Raw genomic sequence first — 20,859 nt, 5'->3', positions numbered from 1 at the left:
ATTTTTGTTTCTTCGTTTATCTTTTTCTTTTTACTCTTTTTTATTAATGTTTGTTCTAAATTCCCAAACAACAAGGTGCTGAAATTAATGTTTTGTGATTTATGACTGAACTTGAAACTTCATATTGAACTTTAAGTTAACCTGCAACTATTTATGTATTTGTGTATTACCTATTTTGTGGGCTCCCTACGGACCCCCTTATCACGTTTTTTTGACAGGAAACTTATTTATGGCTCCGCAGGAGAGCCGATTGTAATTATAATTGTTGAGAAATAAACATTGCTGGTCTCTTTAATATTTCGTGTTATATATAACTTGAAAAAAGTTATTCATCGTTTTCAACTGAATATTACCAGATGGAAATATAATATTCTCAAGGTAGCTCAAAAGAAAAAAGAAGTTGAAACCATTTGAATCTGGATAATGTGTTTGGCTTTTAAGAAACGCTAGTATATAAGCCAACCAAATTTTTTTTTTCTTTTTCCTGTTTAGGCTCTGGTAATTACCTTTCAGATAATAATTCAGAAGATGAATGAGGATGATATGTATGAGTGTAAATCATGTATAATCTTGTACAGTTTCAGTTCGACCATTCCTGATATGTGAGACTAGATCAACCCGGTAGGTTTAATCAAATATTTAATACAAATATATTTTCACTAAATCAGCAGAAACGTTCACAAGATTGTTCAGTCTCATTTTGTATCTTGTACCGAATCACCACATTTCCTCTCGAACGGTTGAAAATCTCAGATAATCGTGTGTTACAGTGTTTTTTGCTAACCATCTGTTATATTTCTCAATAGTTTATTCTAAAATCGTTTTACGACTTCGATGTTACTCGCTTTTCGTACCCCATTGTTGGATTCCGTCGGTCCAAATCGATTTCAGGGCTGTTGAATGCAACTGCTTATTAGATAATGATAGTTGCGACCTACTTCCTAACAACCGGTACACCTTCATGAAATTAATGTTTAGGTGATTTTTTTCTTCCTGACATGACTCCTCCACGTCAGACGGCAATCCTAGATTTATCACGCTGGGTCGAAGTTAACGCCCTGGATATCAGCTAGGAAGTTAGGCGCCTAAAGCGACTGTATATATTATATCTCTAAGTTCTCCGATATTTGAGTTGAATCAGCTACTCCATTGTGTTGTGCATTGTCAAAATTGTTCATTTCATTTCGCCACCGACTTTTGTTGGTTCTTTGATTTGTTTCATTCTTCATTTGATTAGTTATTTTTTGTATAGATATGAATATTTTTTGGTGTTTTCTTTGCTTTTTATGTTCTGAACTTGATGAATATTCTTTAGACTCATCTTTGCATGTACTTATTTAATTATATATTTATCTATACAGTTTAAGATATTTATAAAGTTCTTTGAGGGATTTCAATGGAAATATCTCTCTGTATGTCTTTTTTTTTTCAAATTTACTTATGTTTCCGGTAAATTGGAACTGACTTAAATTAACCATTGCGACAAAAGCTTTTTAAGTTCACTACTTCTCCACAGTAATGGGTGTGGGAGTCCGTTGCATGGTATAGGAAGAATAAGAACGCTGAATCTTACCAGATAGGCTCTTCAATTACAGATTGGGCTCTTTGTAGTTACCAAGTAGGAAACAAAATCACCAGAGAAATGTGTAGGCACAGCAGCCAATGCTGCTATGTAATACTGCTAATACCCATCAGCAGTACTAATGCCAACAGGTACAGTAACTTAAATACGTTTACTTACCAACGTTTAATTTGGTAATGAAATAACCAACGTTATATCCTTACCAACGGGCTTCTAAACGAACGCACGTAGGGGAATAGAATCAGAAATAAGGGAAAAAGAAGAATGGTGATAAAGAGATGATTTGCTCACATAGGGTTAAACGAAACAAGAATTCAATCCACAGGAGTACCATATATAGCAGTGGATATCTACCCGCCTCGAAATCTTCAAGGTTCGGGTTATTTTATATAGAATAAGTTCGGGTTGATCATTAAGTATATTAATGATCAACGATTTAACCTCGACCAATATATTACTATCTAAATATATATCTTTTTTTAAAAAGAAGTGAAGGTTTTTTTTGGAAAAATTGTCCATTTCTAGAATTACGTGATTTGTACAAAAATCATATAATCTACGGTATACATACGGGACGGTTCCCTTATTAAAAATGTAAAAGCTAAACAATCTTTCCGTATTTTCTTTAGTAACATAAAATTAATTTTTATAAAATCAGTAAATATAGATGGATGTTTCATATTTTAGCTATTTTTTTTTAGAATCAAATAACCAATTAGGAATTTATTTTTCAAAAATTATTAATAGCTATTCATGCTAAAATCTTTGTTATTAATAATACTTATTCACTTAATGATATTATTTACCAAGAGAAATATGTTTGAAGGAATAAATCAAGTCGCTAACTAAAATTTGAAAACAAAAGTTTTATATCTCTTCATCAAGGTTCAAATATAATGAAGTTCTTGATAAAGTTGTGTTAATGTTGTAAAAATGAGTGAGATAGAGAGAAAATTGTACTAAAAGAGATGGAATACGAAAGAGAAAGGCTAGTCTAACCAAAGTTTGTATAAAATTTCAAAGAAAAGAAAAGAGAGATTGTACATAAAAAAAAAAAAAATTACCAAAGATAAACATTTAATTCTTACTTTTAATTGCGTGATGGTTATTAAATTAATAATTTTATTAATTAATAATACAGATGTGATGTTCTGAATGATTATCTAAAGAATATCTTCAAGTTGTCAGTAAATATAAAGTTACTGAAATTTTATTTATCTGTCAGCTAAAAATATTTTTTAGTAGTAAAATATATGACCGTATAAAAGTGTAAAGTTTTGTTTTGTTTGAAATATCTCAGGAATTAATTAACCCGATTTTAAATAGTACTTAATTTTTAACAGTACTCTTTTGTGTATTACAGGCTTAATATTGCTTCTCATCACCCCGTCTGTATTTTGTAGTTACATTATTAATAATGTGTATATAATCAAGTAATAAACTCAAATTTGCAGGAACCGTTTAAAATAGATCAGTCAAGGTGAAAGATTCTGTACTATATCCAGGAATATGATCACAAGTAATTTTGTTAAAGATAATAATTGATGATTTTCTTCTTCAATGGAACTATAAGATAAATATTGTGGGAATATTGCGGTGATATTAGAACTTTTTTTAACTCGCTGATCAACTAAGTAGTTAAGTTTACTTCCTAAATAGATACAGGGATCTCTTTTTTAAAGCTATTAATAATTTTTAAAACTAAACAAATCTGTGGTAAAAAAGGTAACCTTATAAGGTTTATAAAACTGTGAAAATCTAGAAGAAAATATCTGATTTGGACACCACATGACTTGTTTGTACGCTTATTTAATAACATATACACATTTTTTTTTAAATGAAAAGTTCGTAACATATTATTTCATTAATAACTTCTGAAATTTTTTCCTCTTTTTTTTATTGTTATTATTGAATTAATATTTATTGTAATATTTTTTATAATCTGTGTTTAATAATTATTAATAAATCAATGTATTTAAATTAAAAAAAAGTTAAAAAAAGAAAATGAAGTTGCATTCGAACAGATGTGCCTACCCTTTGTAAGATCCAAATATTTCATTAATTAAATTTTTATTTGGCTATAACTCTGGAACCAATGAAAATACGTACCACGTATTTTTTTATTGATATATTTTATTTATTTTTATTTTTTTTATGATATATCGTTGAAAAGCTCTCAATGACGCCTTATTACTGCAGTTCAGAAAAACTTCAAAATCCAAATTGTTTTGGATTTTGGACACTTTTAGTTCTTTCTATTTCAATCAAAACGGGAAGTGCATAACTAGATGTTATAACAGTCCTAAATCCAAAATTTCAACATTCTTCGGCTAATCGTTTTTGAATTATGTGAGATAAATACGTACATACAGACTTCATGCTAAAACTAGTGAAATGGATTCAGTGATGGTGAAAATGGATATTTCCGTTGAAATCTGAAAACCGAAATTTTTCGTGATCACAATACTTCCTTTACTTCTTACAAGGAAGTAAAAAGGCTATCCAAAAAATAACCACATTTTTTAAAATTTAAAAATTAAATTCATTGATCGTTTCACGTTTCTTTCACAACATTTATTATATATTCAGAAATTTTATCTCTTTTAAACTCTTGTCCATATAAATGGTAGTTATCAGGTTTTAAAATATTTTTCGTGAACTAAAACCCTAGGATTCTCCATGGATCTTTTACGATCATAAAAATTGGAGAAAGTTCTCTCTCTCAATTTGTTGCACACGGAAGGGATTAGTCTGGTTTTAATGAATGGTATATTACCCATTACACTGTAGCTGTAAGCACAGTATCGTTAAATTTGTTATTTTTATCAGAATGTATCCTATTTCCTTGCCCTTTGGTTTAAATTTAATTTGTATATTTATTTATCAATAGTGAGCCCGGGTTACTCTTTCCATTATAACTTTAAAGTTCTACTTCGTCTTTCTATAATAAGATAAAACTGAGATTTTCAGCTAAGTTAACTTTGTACTACACAGTATTATCTCTAATTCTAACTTTATAACTGTGTTTATCTATTTTTTTTTTAATTTTATAGCTTTTGTCTTTCCTATCTATAATATTTTTTTTTAACTTTCTTCGTTTTTGTCTTATTAAGCTAAAAATATTTTTTTTACAGATTAGTTTACTACCGTGAATAAAGGGATCATGTACATTGGTAGAATTTTTTTTAAATTCTTAATTATTTTTAATTTTTTGGGAGAGTCAACAAAGAATACTATAATGATATTGTAAGAATATAAAAACTTAATTTTTACTAAACAGTGAAGATACATCTATGTTTCAGTTTAATTTTTTAATGAAGAATAAAAATAATCTTACACAAAAATTCAGAATTTTCGTTTCTAACGCCTTCACTACTTCGCAGTCAGAAATATTCTGATTTACACAGTACAACGCACTACATACATTCCATTAACCAGTAGACCCATACATACAAGCATCACGTTTCAACTCTCTCACTATTGTGACTCACTGCATATAAATAAAAAGTACACCACTCCATAATCAACATAACCTCAAATATTTTTTTTTTACCTTAAATTTAGCGCAATTCAAGAATGATTAACCAATCTTCATGAAATTTTCACATGCACAACTTCAAATAGACTATTACAGCATATCTAAATTTCAGTGAAATTGATTAAATAATTTTTTAGACTTTTGAGCCACAGTATATATATATATATATATATATATATATATATATATATATATATATGAAAGCTCCAATTTAAGTGAATGGTATATTCTTACTCATCATACCTCAAAACGTAAAGAAAATTTTATTTTCACCCCCTCACTTCTATTATGCGACCGAAAGTAATAACGTAATTTTCTTCGAAAAGTCGGTAAGAAATATTTAATTTCGTCTGAAATTAAAATTTGATTTTTTGACATTATTTCATTAAAAAAGTACTTTTTAAAGAAGTTATAAGGAAACCAGATTTTGAAATAAAAAAAAATCAATTTATTTGTGAAACATCTCGTACAAATTGAGTTTGGTTACTTCCTAAAAATGTACTTAATAATAAATTGTACAAAAAATGAATACAATACAAAATTTGGATAATATGAGTAGTATCACAATTACGTATGACAAAAGTAATAATACATTTTTCAGTTATTGCTAGATTTCTATTTACATTATGAAAATTTATAGTTCATCCTTGTAAATATGTGTAAAACAATTGAAAACAGTAACTGTATTATTTAATATAAAGTTAACAATTTGTCAATTATTCATAACTAATCTAATCTAGCAGCCTCCTATTCTCATTGTTACTAAAAAAAAAAAGTAACATAATTTGTTGATGTAAGTAAACATAGCTATAATCGATTATAAATAAACATGTGTGTAATAGAAAATTGCTCTATAATTATAAAATATTACAATTTAAAATACGAAAGTCATTCAGAACTTCTCGGTGTGACAAAAAGCACAAGAAATTTTTATTTTAATTTTCAACTCAGTCACTTTGAGTTCAAAAATTTAGACAGATTCCACCTTTTACTTACTAACAGTAAAATCAGATTTTTTAACAGTACAAAACAATCAGTTGCCTCAGCTTTACCTTCATTATTTTAAATGAATAGTTAGGAGTCAAATCTGGAAAATGCGGCTCATTTCCAAGCGTAGATCATGGTATTTTACCAGCATCAACCCTACACGTGTTCATTTTAGTTTTGAAATAATACGTTTTTGTGGCCAGGTGTGGACGTTTAGCCTGAAATACCGATTGAAGATTTGAAGATTATGGCCGATTGAAGTACTTTCAATCGGCTCAGTAGTCAAGTGTAATACTCCTTGGTGAAGGTCCTGCCTTTTTCTAGGGAGTCTACGAGCACCAAGTCATAAGAATCCCATAACAACAACCATGACTTTTTCTGAAAATGCAATTTTTTTTCGCTTTCTGTGGTGGGCTCACCTGTTCCCATACTTTGGTTGGTCTCCGGCGTGTAATGATGAATACTCATGTTTCATCTACTGTTATGATACGGCGAAGAAATGGCGGAATTCCATTTTAATAAATATAATGATCCTCGAGAAGTGTTCTGTTTAATGCGTTTTTGATCGGTTGTCAACGAATGCGTTCGAACAGAAAGCTGTTTCATTACCAAAATATCTTGTAAAATGTAGTAGTTATCAGTGAATACGGCATTGGGGTGTGGAGTTTTGTGGCGATTTCGTCGATCGTAGCGGTTTCTGGGCGTCCCAAGCGTTTTATCAATTTTAATCGGTGTGCTATCACTTTTAAATTTAGTTCTACAATTTTTCTGTCAAAAAACGAACGGTAAGAATTCTATAACGTTGAATTTAACTCTTTTTGCATATTCAACGGGGTTAAAGTATTTTATAACATCTTGAACTTCAATTTTATCAGTTTTCAGAAAGTCAATACTTTTTTGGTTTACTCGATCGCCAGAAACAATAAACTAAACGTTGGCAGCTGAAACTTTGCGTCACACCATGTAAATGACCATACATAACAAATATTTTCATCATGTGATCATATTTTTGCCATCTCGTTGCCGATAACTTTCCGAACGACTCGAATACTGCCCGATTTTCTCCATTTAAATTTTTTTCACAATTTCAAGCAGTTTATAATCAAAATATTACCAGAAAATAATAATAATTTAAATAATACCCTGTGTAATCTATTTTATAAAAAAAAATTGACAACGTCCGTTCGACCACTTTTGATGTATGCAATTTCCTAGCTGTAAAATTTAGATAATGATATACTGAAAATATATTCGTTCCTCTTACCGAATTTTTTAAGAAAATTATGGTTTATTTTCGATCACGTGGTTTAAGTGGCGGAAGTATGAAAATTAATTTTCTTAATGTTTTGAGGTATGAGGAGTATGTAAATATGATTAATTAAAATTGCATTTTCCTTATGTATTCACTTATTTATTTATAGGTTTATATATAAATTTTTTTGGCTGGAAAATTTCCAAAACCACAGTTATTATTACAATTGATTTATGCTATTGTAATGTATCTGAAATTGTGTATATGAAAATTGGTTGAATAGTTCTTGAGTCACTCTCAATTTATGGTCGAAAAATTTCACCGGAACAAGTTTTTTAACTTGTTCCGGTGAAAAACAAAACAAACCACTTGTTCATGAAAACAAACCACGCTTTTGCGTGGTTTGTTTTCATGCTGCAAATTTGAACGTTGAAATTACTTTATTTGGGGTATCTATTGTTAGCAATATTTTTTGGCGTATTCAGATAGCGTTACCGACAGCCGGCGACAGATAGCGTTACCGACCGATAGCGAGGGTAAAGAAAACAAAATAAAATAATGAAAAGTCGGTCTTGCCCAAAACTGCGCAAGTGATTTTTAATTTATGATTTATATAGCAGTGAGGCCGATGAGATTTGAACTTCGGTAAACTTTCCTGAGGTCATATGAAAGCTGCAATTAAAATCTCGTAATGAGTGGTTCCGCAGTTTTCGTGGTTATCAGAAAGAAAGGAAAAAGACGTTGACTCTTTGTTTAACAGTGAGATTATAAAAATATTTATTTACTAGTATTTCAGGAAGGAAATCAACATTATAAGAATTTTCTGATAACATGCTTCGCAATTATATTTATTATTTTAACCGAACTGAACCTTGTTATTTATAACGTTAATTTTCTCTTTGGATTTTTTTCTGTTTTGGGTTCATGACTAGAATAATCTGACAATTTAAATGAAAATAAATGGTGGTTACCTTATAGGTTACCTATAGATAAAAATATTTGAAAAAACAAAAAACAAAAAACTTAATCTTAATGTCTTATCACTATTTTTAATTTAATTTTTATTTACACGACAAGAAATTAGAAAAAAAATCATACGTGGAATAATATCAATTAAAAAAAATTTCGTATATAAATTTTCGTTTTAAAGTTAATATTAGAAGGAAAATTTTGTTTCTTAAAGTACTCATAATGAGATTAATATTTAAAAGAAAATTAAAATTCTGGTTGAATTGCGTAAGAAAATGTAGAACATATATTTTTTTTATCTTATTTATTTTTATTTATCTTATATTTTTTAATTCTATTTATGTAAGGTAAGAAAAATTTTAGTAATTTTATTGTTATCCAAGTTGAATATATTTATACGTTTTTCTTAGAATCTTGTTAGACATTAGAGCATAAATCTCATTCAGAAAAAGAAGAAAAAGCAAAATATTGTAAAAATGATGTGACGTATGCATACTCTTGACGTCTGTTACGATTCTATAATAACACCGTCAATAACCAATTGACAGTTTTCTTCTTCCAATATTTGAGGTAAAGAAATATTTTACACTTTTATGGTACGATACATTCTCAAAATGTATCTTATTTTTTACCATGTGTATTTTATTTTTATATATTTCTTTAATTCATAAAAAAATCATATATAACTTTAAACTTCCTTTTATTAATTGTGATTTTCTTTTATTGCTGAGTTTATTTTAATAATAAATTGTCAGACTATTATATTAACTTCTTCCCATTCGTAAAATGTTTTGCAATTCGCTGCCTGTAGTTATGTAAGTTTTTTACGACATGAAATATTAAAGTATTGTAAAATAAATCATGAAATTTTTTACAAAATAATATTAAACTATAGTTACAATTTATATGTTAATGTCATAGAGATTACCTGTAAGTCTAGTATTATCAACTTATTGTTATTAAATATTTTGTATTGATTTCAATACGACATATTTTTACAATACTTTAGTGCAAGCATCGGCAAAACGCGTAGGTAATATTGTTCGAGATGAGAAAAGTGAAACAGAAATACTAATCTCAAAACATATCTTGTAATAAATGAGGTTATATTATACATCACTTTATAAACATAATACTAATCATTGCAATTAATGGACGTCAATGGAATAAAAATCCTGTATAGGTCTTCAAAATTAACGTTAATTTTGAGGAAGGGAAGGACACACGCCTATCCACTTGGTGGCACTAGTACCGCGAAGTAAATAGGAGTATGCCTATCTGAGTAATTGTGAGTTTAATACAGATAGAAAATTTTCAGACTTTGTCTAGCTAAACAGTAACGTAAAAATATTAAATTTTCAATTTATGAAATTTATTGTTCTGGAAGAAACAGACTAAATTTGGTTGTAGCTGGGTGCAAGTATTTTGAAGATGGAAGAACAAGAGTTAATTTAAGCCTATCTTCCTTAGTGAGTAGTTAGAATTTTTGCATAAAACATTTGTAGACCCAAATCAGAATAAATATATACTAAAGAAGGCGTAGTGCGCACACTAAAGTCTCACTCCTACAGAATAAGTTTCTTTGCTAGTGTTTGGCTTTTTCCTAATCTGATGAATTCATTTCAGGAGATATTTTTTGTATTTTCTGTTATTCAGAATTGTACATAAAATATTCACTTTTTTTCTTCTAGTTTTTGTGTTTAATTTGCTTATTAATTTTAGAATCACACAGTTAGTGGTTGTCTTAAATTAATTAATAGTTTATAAATCACACACACACACACACACACACACACACACACACACCCTTTATGAATAATTAGACCGTGCCGATGGTGAGGGGTTTGAGTGTTCAGTGATACAAAGTAGCCGGACAGAAGATGGAACCATATCGGAGTGGTATCTGGTGAGAGCCAGACCAAGAAATGATTCCTGAAAAAGGGCAGCAACTTTTTTAGTAGCTGTTAAGGGCGTAGGTCAGGAAGACTTAAACGGCCATATCAATATCATTCATATTTCTGAGTACTGCGCACCTAAAAGCAATGAAAAACTACAGCTGTTTTTCTCCCAAGAAAACGTAGCCTTCTGCATTTTCATGTAAGAAAGATGGAGGCGCCTTTCTTGGTAAAATAATCCTGAGGTAAAGCAGTCCCCCGTTCGGATCTCCGGGTGGGGACTACTAAGGAAAGGGTCAACAGAAAATTAAAAAAAATAACAGTCTGATGGAGGGTGGAATGTTACAAACCTAAAAAATATTGGCACGTTAGAAAATTTAAAGAGGGAACTGGGTACGTTAAATGTAGATGTAGTAGGAATTAGTGAGGTTTGGTGGGAAAAGGAAAACGACCTGGGTCCGATGACTTTTGAATAATTAACTCAGCGTCAAATGAAGGGCAGACAGGAGTAGATTTAGTAATGAACAAGAAGGCAGGGAAGAGAGTAGTGTATTTCAGAAACTATAGCGATAGAACCATTTTAATCAGGATAAAATCAAAACATAAGCCGATAACGATTTTTAACGTGTGTATACCTAGAAATGCCCATGATGATGATGATGATGATGAGGTACAAAGTGTATACGAAATAGTTAAACACATAAAAGGCAACGAAAATTTGATAATAGTTGGAGAATGGAATGCAAGCATCGGAAAAGGCAAGGAAGGAAATATTTAGGGTGAATACGGGCTGGGAAAATGAAATGAAAGAGGGATCGAGTGATTGAGTTTTGCACGTAGTATTTGAGTAATTGCCAACGCCCAGTTTAAAAATCATAATAGAAGAATATACGCATGGAAAAAGCCGGGCGATACTGCAAGGTATCAGACAGATTATATCATGGTTAAGAAAAGATTTAAAAATCAAATCATCGACTGCAAAGCATATCCAGGAACAAACATCGATAGCGATCACAACTTAGTGATGATGAAATATAGATTGGGGCTTAAATACTTGAAGAAAAGCTGCCATATGAAACGGTGGAATTTAGACAAACTTGTGGAAGAGGAGGTAAAGAAGAGTTTTGAGGAGGACATCGCAAGAGGTCTGAGTAAAAAAGATAAGGTAGAAAATATAAAAGAAGAATGGGAGAATGTTAAAAAGGAAATTCTTAATCAGCAGAAGCGAACTTAGGCGGAACAAACAGAAACAGTAGAAGACCTTGGCTATCTGAAGATACTATATTGCATCTGATGTATGAGCGTAGAAAGTATAACAATGCTAATGATGAAGAAAGGAAAAGGACCTAGAGACAGTTAAAAAATATTATAAATATGAAGTGAAAATTTGCGAAAGATGAGTAGATTAAAGAAAAGTGTTCAGAAGTGAAAAAGAAATGAATATTGATAAAATGGATGGAGCATACAGTATAGTTAAGGAGAATTTTGTTGTACATAAGTTAAAATCTAATTATGTGATAAATAATGATGGTACACTCATTTATAATACGAAAGAAAAGGTTAATAGGTAGGTGGAATATTTTGAAAAAAATATACAGAGGGAATGAATTAGAAACTGGTGTTACAGAAGAAGAAGAAAAAGTCGAAGAGGATGAAAAGGGAGGTACTATACTGAGATCTGAATTTAATTGAGCATTAAATGATTTCACTGGCAGAAAGGCTTTGGGATAGACGGGATATCTGCAGAATTACTGCGCAGTGCGAGTGAGGTAGCGATAGGTAGATTTTACAAACTAGTGTGTAATATTTACGAAAAAGGGGAAGTTCCGTCAGACTTCAAAAATAGTGTTATTGTTACGATACCAAAGAAAGCAGAAGCAGATAAATGTGAAGATTACAGAAAAGTTAGTTTAACTATTAATGCATAAAAATTTTTAACTAAATTTCTGTACAGATGAACTGAGAGGAGAGTGATAGAAGTGTTAGAAGAAGAAAAATTTGATTTCAGGAAAAGTATAGGGAAAAGGAAAGGAAGTTTAGTGCTCAGATTAATAGTAGAAGGAAGAATAAAGAAAACCAAATCAACATACTTAGACCTAGAAAAGGAATTAATTAATTACATTGAAATATAGATACGTTGTAGAAGTGTATTGAAGTTGCGCACGTGAAAATTTTATAAAGATTGGTTGAGTCATTCACTGAATTTAAGGAAAAAAATTCAGCGGGGCAAGTAGAAGCCTGGTTCGTTATGATGCTGCTAGTTGGAAAGTTGATGTAGTTTACCTGCAGCGTATTCGGGGAGCATTACCTACTTTGATAACGATGATGCAAAAAGTCTAGTTACTCGGAAGTAAAAAAAAACAAACAAGATGAGTATATGTTTGAGCGGAACAAAAGGAACAACATAAAATAACGGAAAGTCAGTCTTCTTAGAATTTTTAATTTCTCTGCTTTCCTTTGAAGTATGGTAATTAGAGGGAACGGATGTAAAGGGCGTTTCATAATGTTCTTCGGATTTTCGAAAATTCATTAACAAAAAACTACTTCAATTATAAGAAGAAAACGAGTACTTTACGAAAGAGTACTTCAAATAGTTTTTTCCACATATACTAGGCAGTTAGTAACCATTTGCTCGCTAGCCGTCAAGCGAGAAGTCGTTTTGTGTGTTAGAATTTCATTTGTCAAAGTCATTAATTTCTGTGCACCGTGCGTTTCGGTTGAAATTTCATAAGGAGCCACCAAGTGACTATTCAATTCGTGCATGTTATAAACAATTCAGTGAAACTGGTTGCTTGTGCAAGCAAAAATCAACTGGTCGTCCATCAACCTCAGAAGTCAATGTCAAACGTGTGCGTGCAAGTTTCATTTGCAGCCCGTCAAAATCGACTGCGGCTGCAGACAGAGAATTAGGAATTCCGAAAACAACAGTGTGGAGAGTTCGTAAACTTTTATTATGCAAACCGTACAATCTTCAATTAATCCAGCGTCTTTCTGATACAGATAAAACACGTAGGCTCGATTTTTGTTTACAGTTACAGGAAAAGATGTTGTTAGGTGAAGGTTTTCTAAACAAGATAATTTTCAGCGATGAAGCTACTTTCCATATTAGCGGCAAAGTAAACCGTCATAACGCGGGAGTTTGGGGAAATGAAAACCCACACGCTTATGTGGAACACATTTGGGATTCTCCGAAAGTAAACGTTTTTTGTGCGATTTCGTGAGGCAGTGTATTTTCGTAACGACTTCATTTTCCAGCAAGATGGTTGTCCTTCCCACTTTCGTAACGAGGTTCGATAACCTCGGGGCTGCATAAAACGTGCGTCTGAAGAAGAGCAACACATTATGCTGTGGCCACCAACATCACCAGACCTCACGCCATGTGATTTCTTTCTCTGGGGTTACGTAAAAGATAAGGTGTTTATCCCACCAATGCCACACGATATCGCTGAGCTAAAGGATCGCATAATCAATGCTCTATCGAAAATGACGTGTTAGAACGTGTTTGGCAAGTGCTAGACTTGCGTGTTGATATGTGCCGTGTAACCAGATGAGCACATATTGAACATTTATAGATTTCAGCAAAAACTGTTTGAGTCCCTGCATCACAACATTCATTTAGGTAAATGAAATACTTTTTTTTGTACTGAATTTTTGTAACTCCTAAGTACATTATGAAACGCCCTTTGTGATTGGTTTATGGTTTTTCCTATCACCATCTTTTTTGAGATAAAATTTATTTTATTTTAGATATTTTAAATTTAGTGTTTTAGATTGAGGTGAATAATCTTGAGTTGGAAATAATTTTTTGGGTTGTGTGTGTATGTGAGCGCGAGCGCGCGCGCTCGTATCCATACAGTATGAATGAAAATAATTCTTCATTATCTATTGATGACGGTCACTTAAAAATCTATTTGGCCATCTAATTTAGATTTAAGTTATTTCAAAACTTTTCAATAAATTGGAGTCATCGATAATTTAGTTATATGATTTTCGCGATAATTTTAATAGATATTTATAAACAAATTTACTTCATTTTTTCCCTGACAGAATAAAACAGATGATTTTATATATATGCAGTGTAATCAACAATAAACGTCTTTTATAGCATTAATGATTAATGATTAAATTATTAAAATCATTATTAAATTATTATTATTTAATTATTATTAAATTATTAAATCATTAAATTAATTATTAATTTAATGATAATGATCGTATTTCCAATTAAAAGTTGAACAATTGACGATTGCTGACCTGCAATTTATCATAAGGTAAGTAAAACAAGTCTTGTCGTCTAAGGACAAGGTTATTAAAAGTTACTGTCACTAGAAATGTTAAAGAGTTTGAAATTTTGGACAGCTGTTACTCTACAGCTGTACTAATTTATTTCATTGATTGAAATACATTATTGTACGAAGAAACGACGCCAAACCTGAATATTTAATTAGTGCAATTTGATGTTCTTTTAAAAATACTCATTTTATTGCAGTAACGTATATTAAAGGTTATAAAATACCTTATAAATTTCAACACATATTTTTACTGCTTTTTCGAAGAAAGATGTACGGTATTCCTTTTCAATCGCATGGTGGGATTGGAAGGTTCCTTATGTTTAGACGTGCAAGAAGTACGAAAATAACATTCTCTTTAAATGTTATTTCCTGATTTTTATATTACATATATATATATATATATATATGTGTGTGTGTGTGTGTAGGCATATATATGTAGGCCCATGTATAAAATTTGTGGCTCGAAAATCTCCAAAACTACTAGATTAACATTCTTGAAATGTATATATTGTCGTGTGTTTATTGTTTGTCATATATTTTGTCGTATGTACTTGTCGCGGCTCGATCAGGATATTGAGAGATTGACAATTTATAATGTTTATATAATTACAGTTTCTTGGTTTAAAAACATAACTAAAACAAGACAAATCAATATTAATGACAATGGTGAAAAAAAATAATAATAATAAGCGTCAATAATCATACAATTAATATGTAACATAATACATAACATAATCAGAACGCAGATATCAGATCATTACACAGGTAATCAGATATTACACATCAAATAATCATAAATGTCAGTAGTCAGTAATAGTAATAATAATAACAGACAGTAAAAACCATCTCACATTAATAATTAGAATGACAATAATGACAGATGTGAACAATAATAATGTTTCATGTCAATAACTAACAAGTAATCAATAACTAACAAACAAGTGGAATGCTGAATGGAGGAGTTTAAATACGAAATTAAACTCAGTAAAAAATTCTCCATATAAATGGAAAAGGGACTTTAAGTTGACTCGCCGTGAACAAGTAGCGGTGATCAAACTTAGAATCGGTCACACGCGATTAACAAATTCATATTTGTTAACCGGCGAAGTGAGACCAATGTGCGGTGTTTGTAATAAAACACTGACAATCAAGCATCGAATAGAAGAGTGTACCATATATGAGGACCTCAGAGAGAGGTTCCGTTTTAGAAATAATATTACTGCTGATCTGGATAATGGAAATGAAGAAAATATAGTTGCATTTTTACACGCCAGTGGACTTCTTAGAAGTCTGTAATAGTGGAAAATTTTAAAGCTGTGTTAAAGAATCTCTAAGAGGTGGTTTCATTTAAATGTGGAAGTCTCGAAGCGTGGAACGTGTAGTAACGGGAGGTAGACCTCTTGCCTAGGCCATTTTGACTCACCTGCATTCAAGAGGAATGAGTCGGGGTGTGTCCGATGATGGCATGGGGGACCCTCAAGGGTGGATTGAGGGCGCGAGGCTATGGGTATGCGCGGTGCATGCCTGTAGCCTACTTATAAGAAGGACTCAACTGCCACGGCACCCTGGCGCGACTGATATACTACTCAACGGCGGTTTTGGTCGCCCCGAGGGTGTTTAAACAAACTATAAACGAGACTCGTAGAAGAAAGAAAGAAAGATATGATATTGATAAGTTGAATTTTTTTAATTTCATGGTCTTTTGAGAACCTTATCTCAAATTTTAATATCGGGGCCCTTTACACCCCGTGTTGTGTGTTGTACTTGTCTTTTGTGTCTTAATGTTTTTGTGTAGTTTGTGCTTTTAAATAAAATGTAAGGGCCCTTTACACTCTTACATATGACGATCCAGATGGTGATACAAATTACTTTTAAAGAATGTGACGAGGGCTAATGATCTTAGCAGTCGATGCCCGTAAAAAATTCAGTTAAAAAAAAACAACAAAAAACAAGTAATCATAAATATCAATCATAATAATAAACACAGATTATATACATAACAGAATTTAAAATATCGTCAGGATTTATTACAGGTAGGTAAATTCAAAACCGGAATACAGATCCATTACCAAAAGATACAGCATAGCCGCTAGTCTTAACACTTTTAACCCACTAGTCTTGTATTAACAACAATAGGTAAGACAAGTATAAAGTTCTTTCACTGGCAAATGTCTTTGCTGTTCACAAATAAAACTACCCTAACAGTTTGTGAATGAAATTTAGTTCGTTATCCCTTTAAATTATATTTTTACAGTAACTCACAGATAGTATTTCTTGTCTACTAGAATTACTCGTCACGTTAATCGTATCGAACTTAATTCATACTGGAATTCTACTCCTTTGCTGTCCTCCACGCTGACTGCTCTCGCTGACTGACGTTACGCAGACTCAAACCGCAGATTCTCCTCGCTGGACTGACGCCGTAACATCTCGCTGGACTGGTTCGTAGAACTGGATGTTTAAATAGTTTACCCAGTAGTATTTATTCTTCTATCTTCTTTTGCTCCCGGACCGGACCCAACTCAAAGCGTGAGAACGATCGACCGAGTACGTTCGTTCTCATACATTCCTTAACCTGGTCTGGTAATTCTTACGATACAAAAACCTGTTCATTGTGTGTCACCAGGCACAACAACAAAAGACGATTGTTAAACGGACCTGTTACCTTTAGTAAAAGGGTTCCTTTTAGTCCTTTGCTGGATTATTCCAATTATTATATTTTCTACCACTTTCATAATAATTGGTAGGAATCCGTTACTCAGGTTCGCTATACCGGTCTTGTTACACTATGTTGCATAGTGCATCTGAAGTTTTGCATGTGAAATTTTGGTAAAAGATTGGTTTAGGAACTCTTCAGTTATGCTCAATTTAATGTCGACAAGAAACAACATAACCTCAATTTGAACGTATGCTTGTATGTAGGGTCTACACGCTAATTTTTCATTATTTCATCAATTTACGGTTATAATTATTTAATTATTTTATAAATAGAAATTATATTTTAATATTAAGTAAATATAAAATAAAGCACTTCAATTTTATCATTTAATTTATGTTTTGTATATTTCTTGTGCAAAAAAATATACAAAATATATTAAAATAAATAATGAAATAACGAAAAGTCTGTCTTCTTGTATAGAACTGGGCAAAAATTATTTGTTTTATTGGTACTACGATTTGCGGGTAATTTTTATCGTCGCAAATATTTTAAATATTAATAATTTTTTTATTGTGTTACTTCATTTTGATGAATAAATATTAAACAAGTATTGTATATGTATGTACTATAAAAAATTAATAGAGTTTTTTGTACTAGCCATTTACGACTCCTGATTGAAAAATCGAAACCCCTAGACAAATCCATAGAAAGAGATCGTTTCACAAAATTTATATATAATAAAAATACATTAACTACGAAGTTAATACGGATCTAGCCGATATATAGCTTAAATCATCAAAAAAAAAAAAAAATGCGGAACAACGGATCAGATAATGAGAAAAAAATTGATGATAAAGAAATGACATATCTATATTGTTATTACGAATCGAGATTATTAAACCTAATGAATTTTTTTAATCATTCTTTATGCATGAGGATTGATTTCGCTCGAAACACCTTGAGAGATCGAGGTATCTCTAATCACATAAGAGTAGCACGTTTTTAGTGAATTTAAATGAATGTTGCAGTAGATTTTCCATGAGGAAAATAAAGATTGAATAAACTGACTGAGGTTTTCTAGTACAAAAACTTCCATATACGACTGGAATTGTGTAATCAAGGCTGAAACTTAAAGATTGGTCAAGCATTAATTTAATTAATTTCTGATGCAGTGTTTGATAGTGAAATTAAAATTAAACAAAATAATAATTATACCAACGATACAACAGGTTTAGTTACTTCGACAGTGAAATACATATATATTTATATTTATGTGGATTTTTGTTATTACATAAGCTTGAGAATCTTGTGCTTAGAATATCCAATGGAAATATTGTAGCATATGAAAAGAGCCATGTTTGACCTGATTTAACCGTGGACCTACCAATCAAAGACCGAGACACTATCACTGTTCCACCTAGCATGATGGATTAAATTTGAAATTATTGAGATTTTACACCCGTTTCATTTTGTAATGTTTAGGGGTTGTAATGGGGTTCAAAATCACTCGTAAATTTGTGATTTTCAGCTTCAGAATGTAAAAAATTACTAATTCAGATTCATATCGTGAAACGATAAAAAAAATGTCTGTATAGTAACCAGACATTTATTTAATTGAGATCCTGAGGGTGATCTTGCACTACAGACTTACCCCATTGACTTTTAAATTGAAAATTTAATGGTATCAATGTACCATCTATAGAAGTAATCTGAGCAAGTTTGGTAAAAATCGGTCCAGTAGTTCTGGAGATATAAGGTGATTTAGAGGGCGACACCGTACATACAAACATCCGGAAAATTTCCATCTGGTTTTTTGGGTCCTTAAGTGTCAAAACGTAAAGATCCGGTGAAAACCACAAATGTCAAAACTGGACCGATTACAATACTTTCCCTTCAAAGCTATAACGCTAGACGGGAAAGTAAAAAAATATTACAATGCACAGAAATAAGAAATAAACAACAATAAAAAAGAAAATGAAAAATTACATTAAATTGCTTTTTGACTTCAAAAAGAATTCTTAAAGAGGTTAGATTAAATTAAATAAAAAATAAATGATAACCCTTTCTAATTAACGACATATATTACATGATCCTTAGGTCTTCTGCAGTGTTGGCTCGATAAATAAAAATATATTTCCTGTAAGTTAACAAATTAAGTAAAATACTTTTTACTTTAATACAGATCCGAGTTAATTTTCCTAAGATAACTCGGTTTTCTCTCTTTAAAATTGTTATAATTTCATCTTCTTCCAAGCTTTTATTTTCAAAAGACTAAGTAACTAATTACGTTTCACGTGTATAGCATTAAAAAAGAACACACCAAACTTATACTATTCCATACCGACTTACCTTATCTTCATTATGTAATGTTTTGATTATTGATTTTTGTCTGTAACTAACTTCTATCCGCGGTTTCTCGCGCTTACTTATAACATGTAGCCTAAAAAAAAGAAAAAAACTAGATTAAGAATAATTGACATCGGAGCAACACTATTCGCGAAATAAAAAGATTTACACATTTCACAAACTAATAAATGTTTTTTTCAAAATGCATGATTTCTACATTTTTCAAAAAATTAACGTATGATCGGTTTTTTGCAGCCTATTTGTTTCTGTATAAAAAAAATAAAGTAAAAAGATTCGTCGAAATCGGTGCAGTAGTTTTTGCTTGATTGAGTAACAAACAAACGTCAAGATTTACTTATTTATTTATTAGAACCATTATATTGCAACATAATTATTTTCCAAAAATTTATTAATCTTCTACTTCTAATTGCCCTACTATTTGAAAATCATTTTAACGACTTTATTTTTCTGATATATTTTTGTAAAATGAACCACAAAATCTGAGGTTGGTTAGAGGTTAAACAGCGTGTAAAAGAGGAGTGGGGTGGATTTTTTCAAAATGAAATGTAAATAAAAATTTTCCTCTTGTGTTGTGTGCGAAATTTAATCACGATCAGATTAAAACTGCAGATCCATCCACTGTAACTGTCATTCAATTTTCAACTTAAAAGATCAAGGGGGTGAAGCTGTAGAGAAAGGTCACCCCTCAGTATCTCGAGATTTTGCTTAATCGTCTTATTTTTCTGAGGCAAATTTGTTAACAATTAAAAAGTAATATTTGCAAAAACGTTTTTTTCAAAATTGCATCCCCACCCCAAGAAATCTCTAAACAAGTGTCTAAGTGGATATACAGCATCAGTAGTACCTCCTGTCACCACAAGGTGCTCTAGTATTGCATTAATTTACAGCTGTACAAAATAAAATATTATATTTAATTAAAAATAAAAATATTTTAAATTAAGTTGTGTGTATATGTGTGTGTAAGCTGTACATTAGAAAAAAAACCGCGTGATAGGAATTCCTACAACTGTGTTGTTAGCTTTTTTTATGCGCATTATGTTTTTTTTTTTTTTTAATCTGTAGTATTATTTGAAGTTAAATTGTTTTATATTTATTTTTAATTAAGTATCTTTGGGAATAACAGCGGGGATTGTACTTCCTGATTTTAGGATTTGTAAATAAATATTTGAATAATATGTTAATTGCGCTTCCTGGACAATTTTGGATCCATTATAATTTATTATTATTATTATTTTTTTTATAGTATGCACTCATCTATATTTTCCTTTTAATACAGTTACACATCACTCGTAAGTCAGTAAATTTATTTTGAATTATT

Source organism: Lycorma delicatula, chromosome 8 (assembly GCF_047948215.1).
Source record: "Lycorma delicatula isolate Av1 chromosome 8, ASM4794821v1, whole genome shotgun sequence".
In the NCBI taxonomy this organism is placed as follows: domain Eukaryota; kingdom Metazoa; phylum Arthropoda; class Insecta; order Hemiptera; family Fulgoridae; genus Lycorma; species Lycorma delicatula.
Note: the sequence above shows the minus strand (reverse complement) of the source record.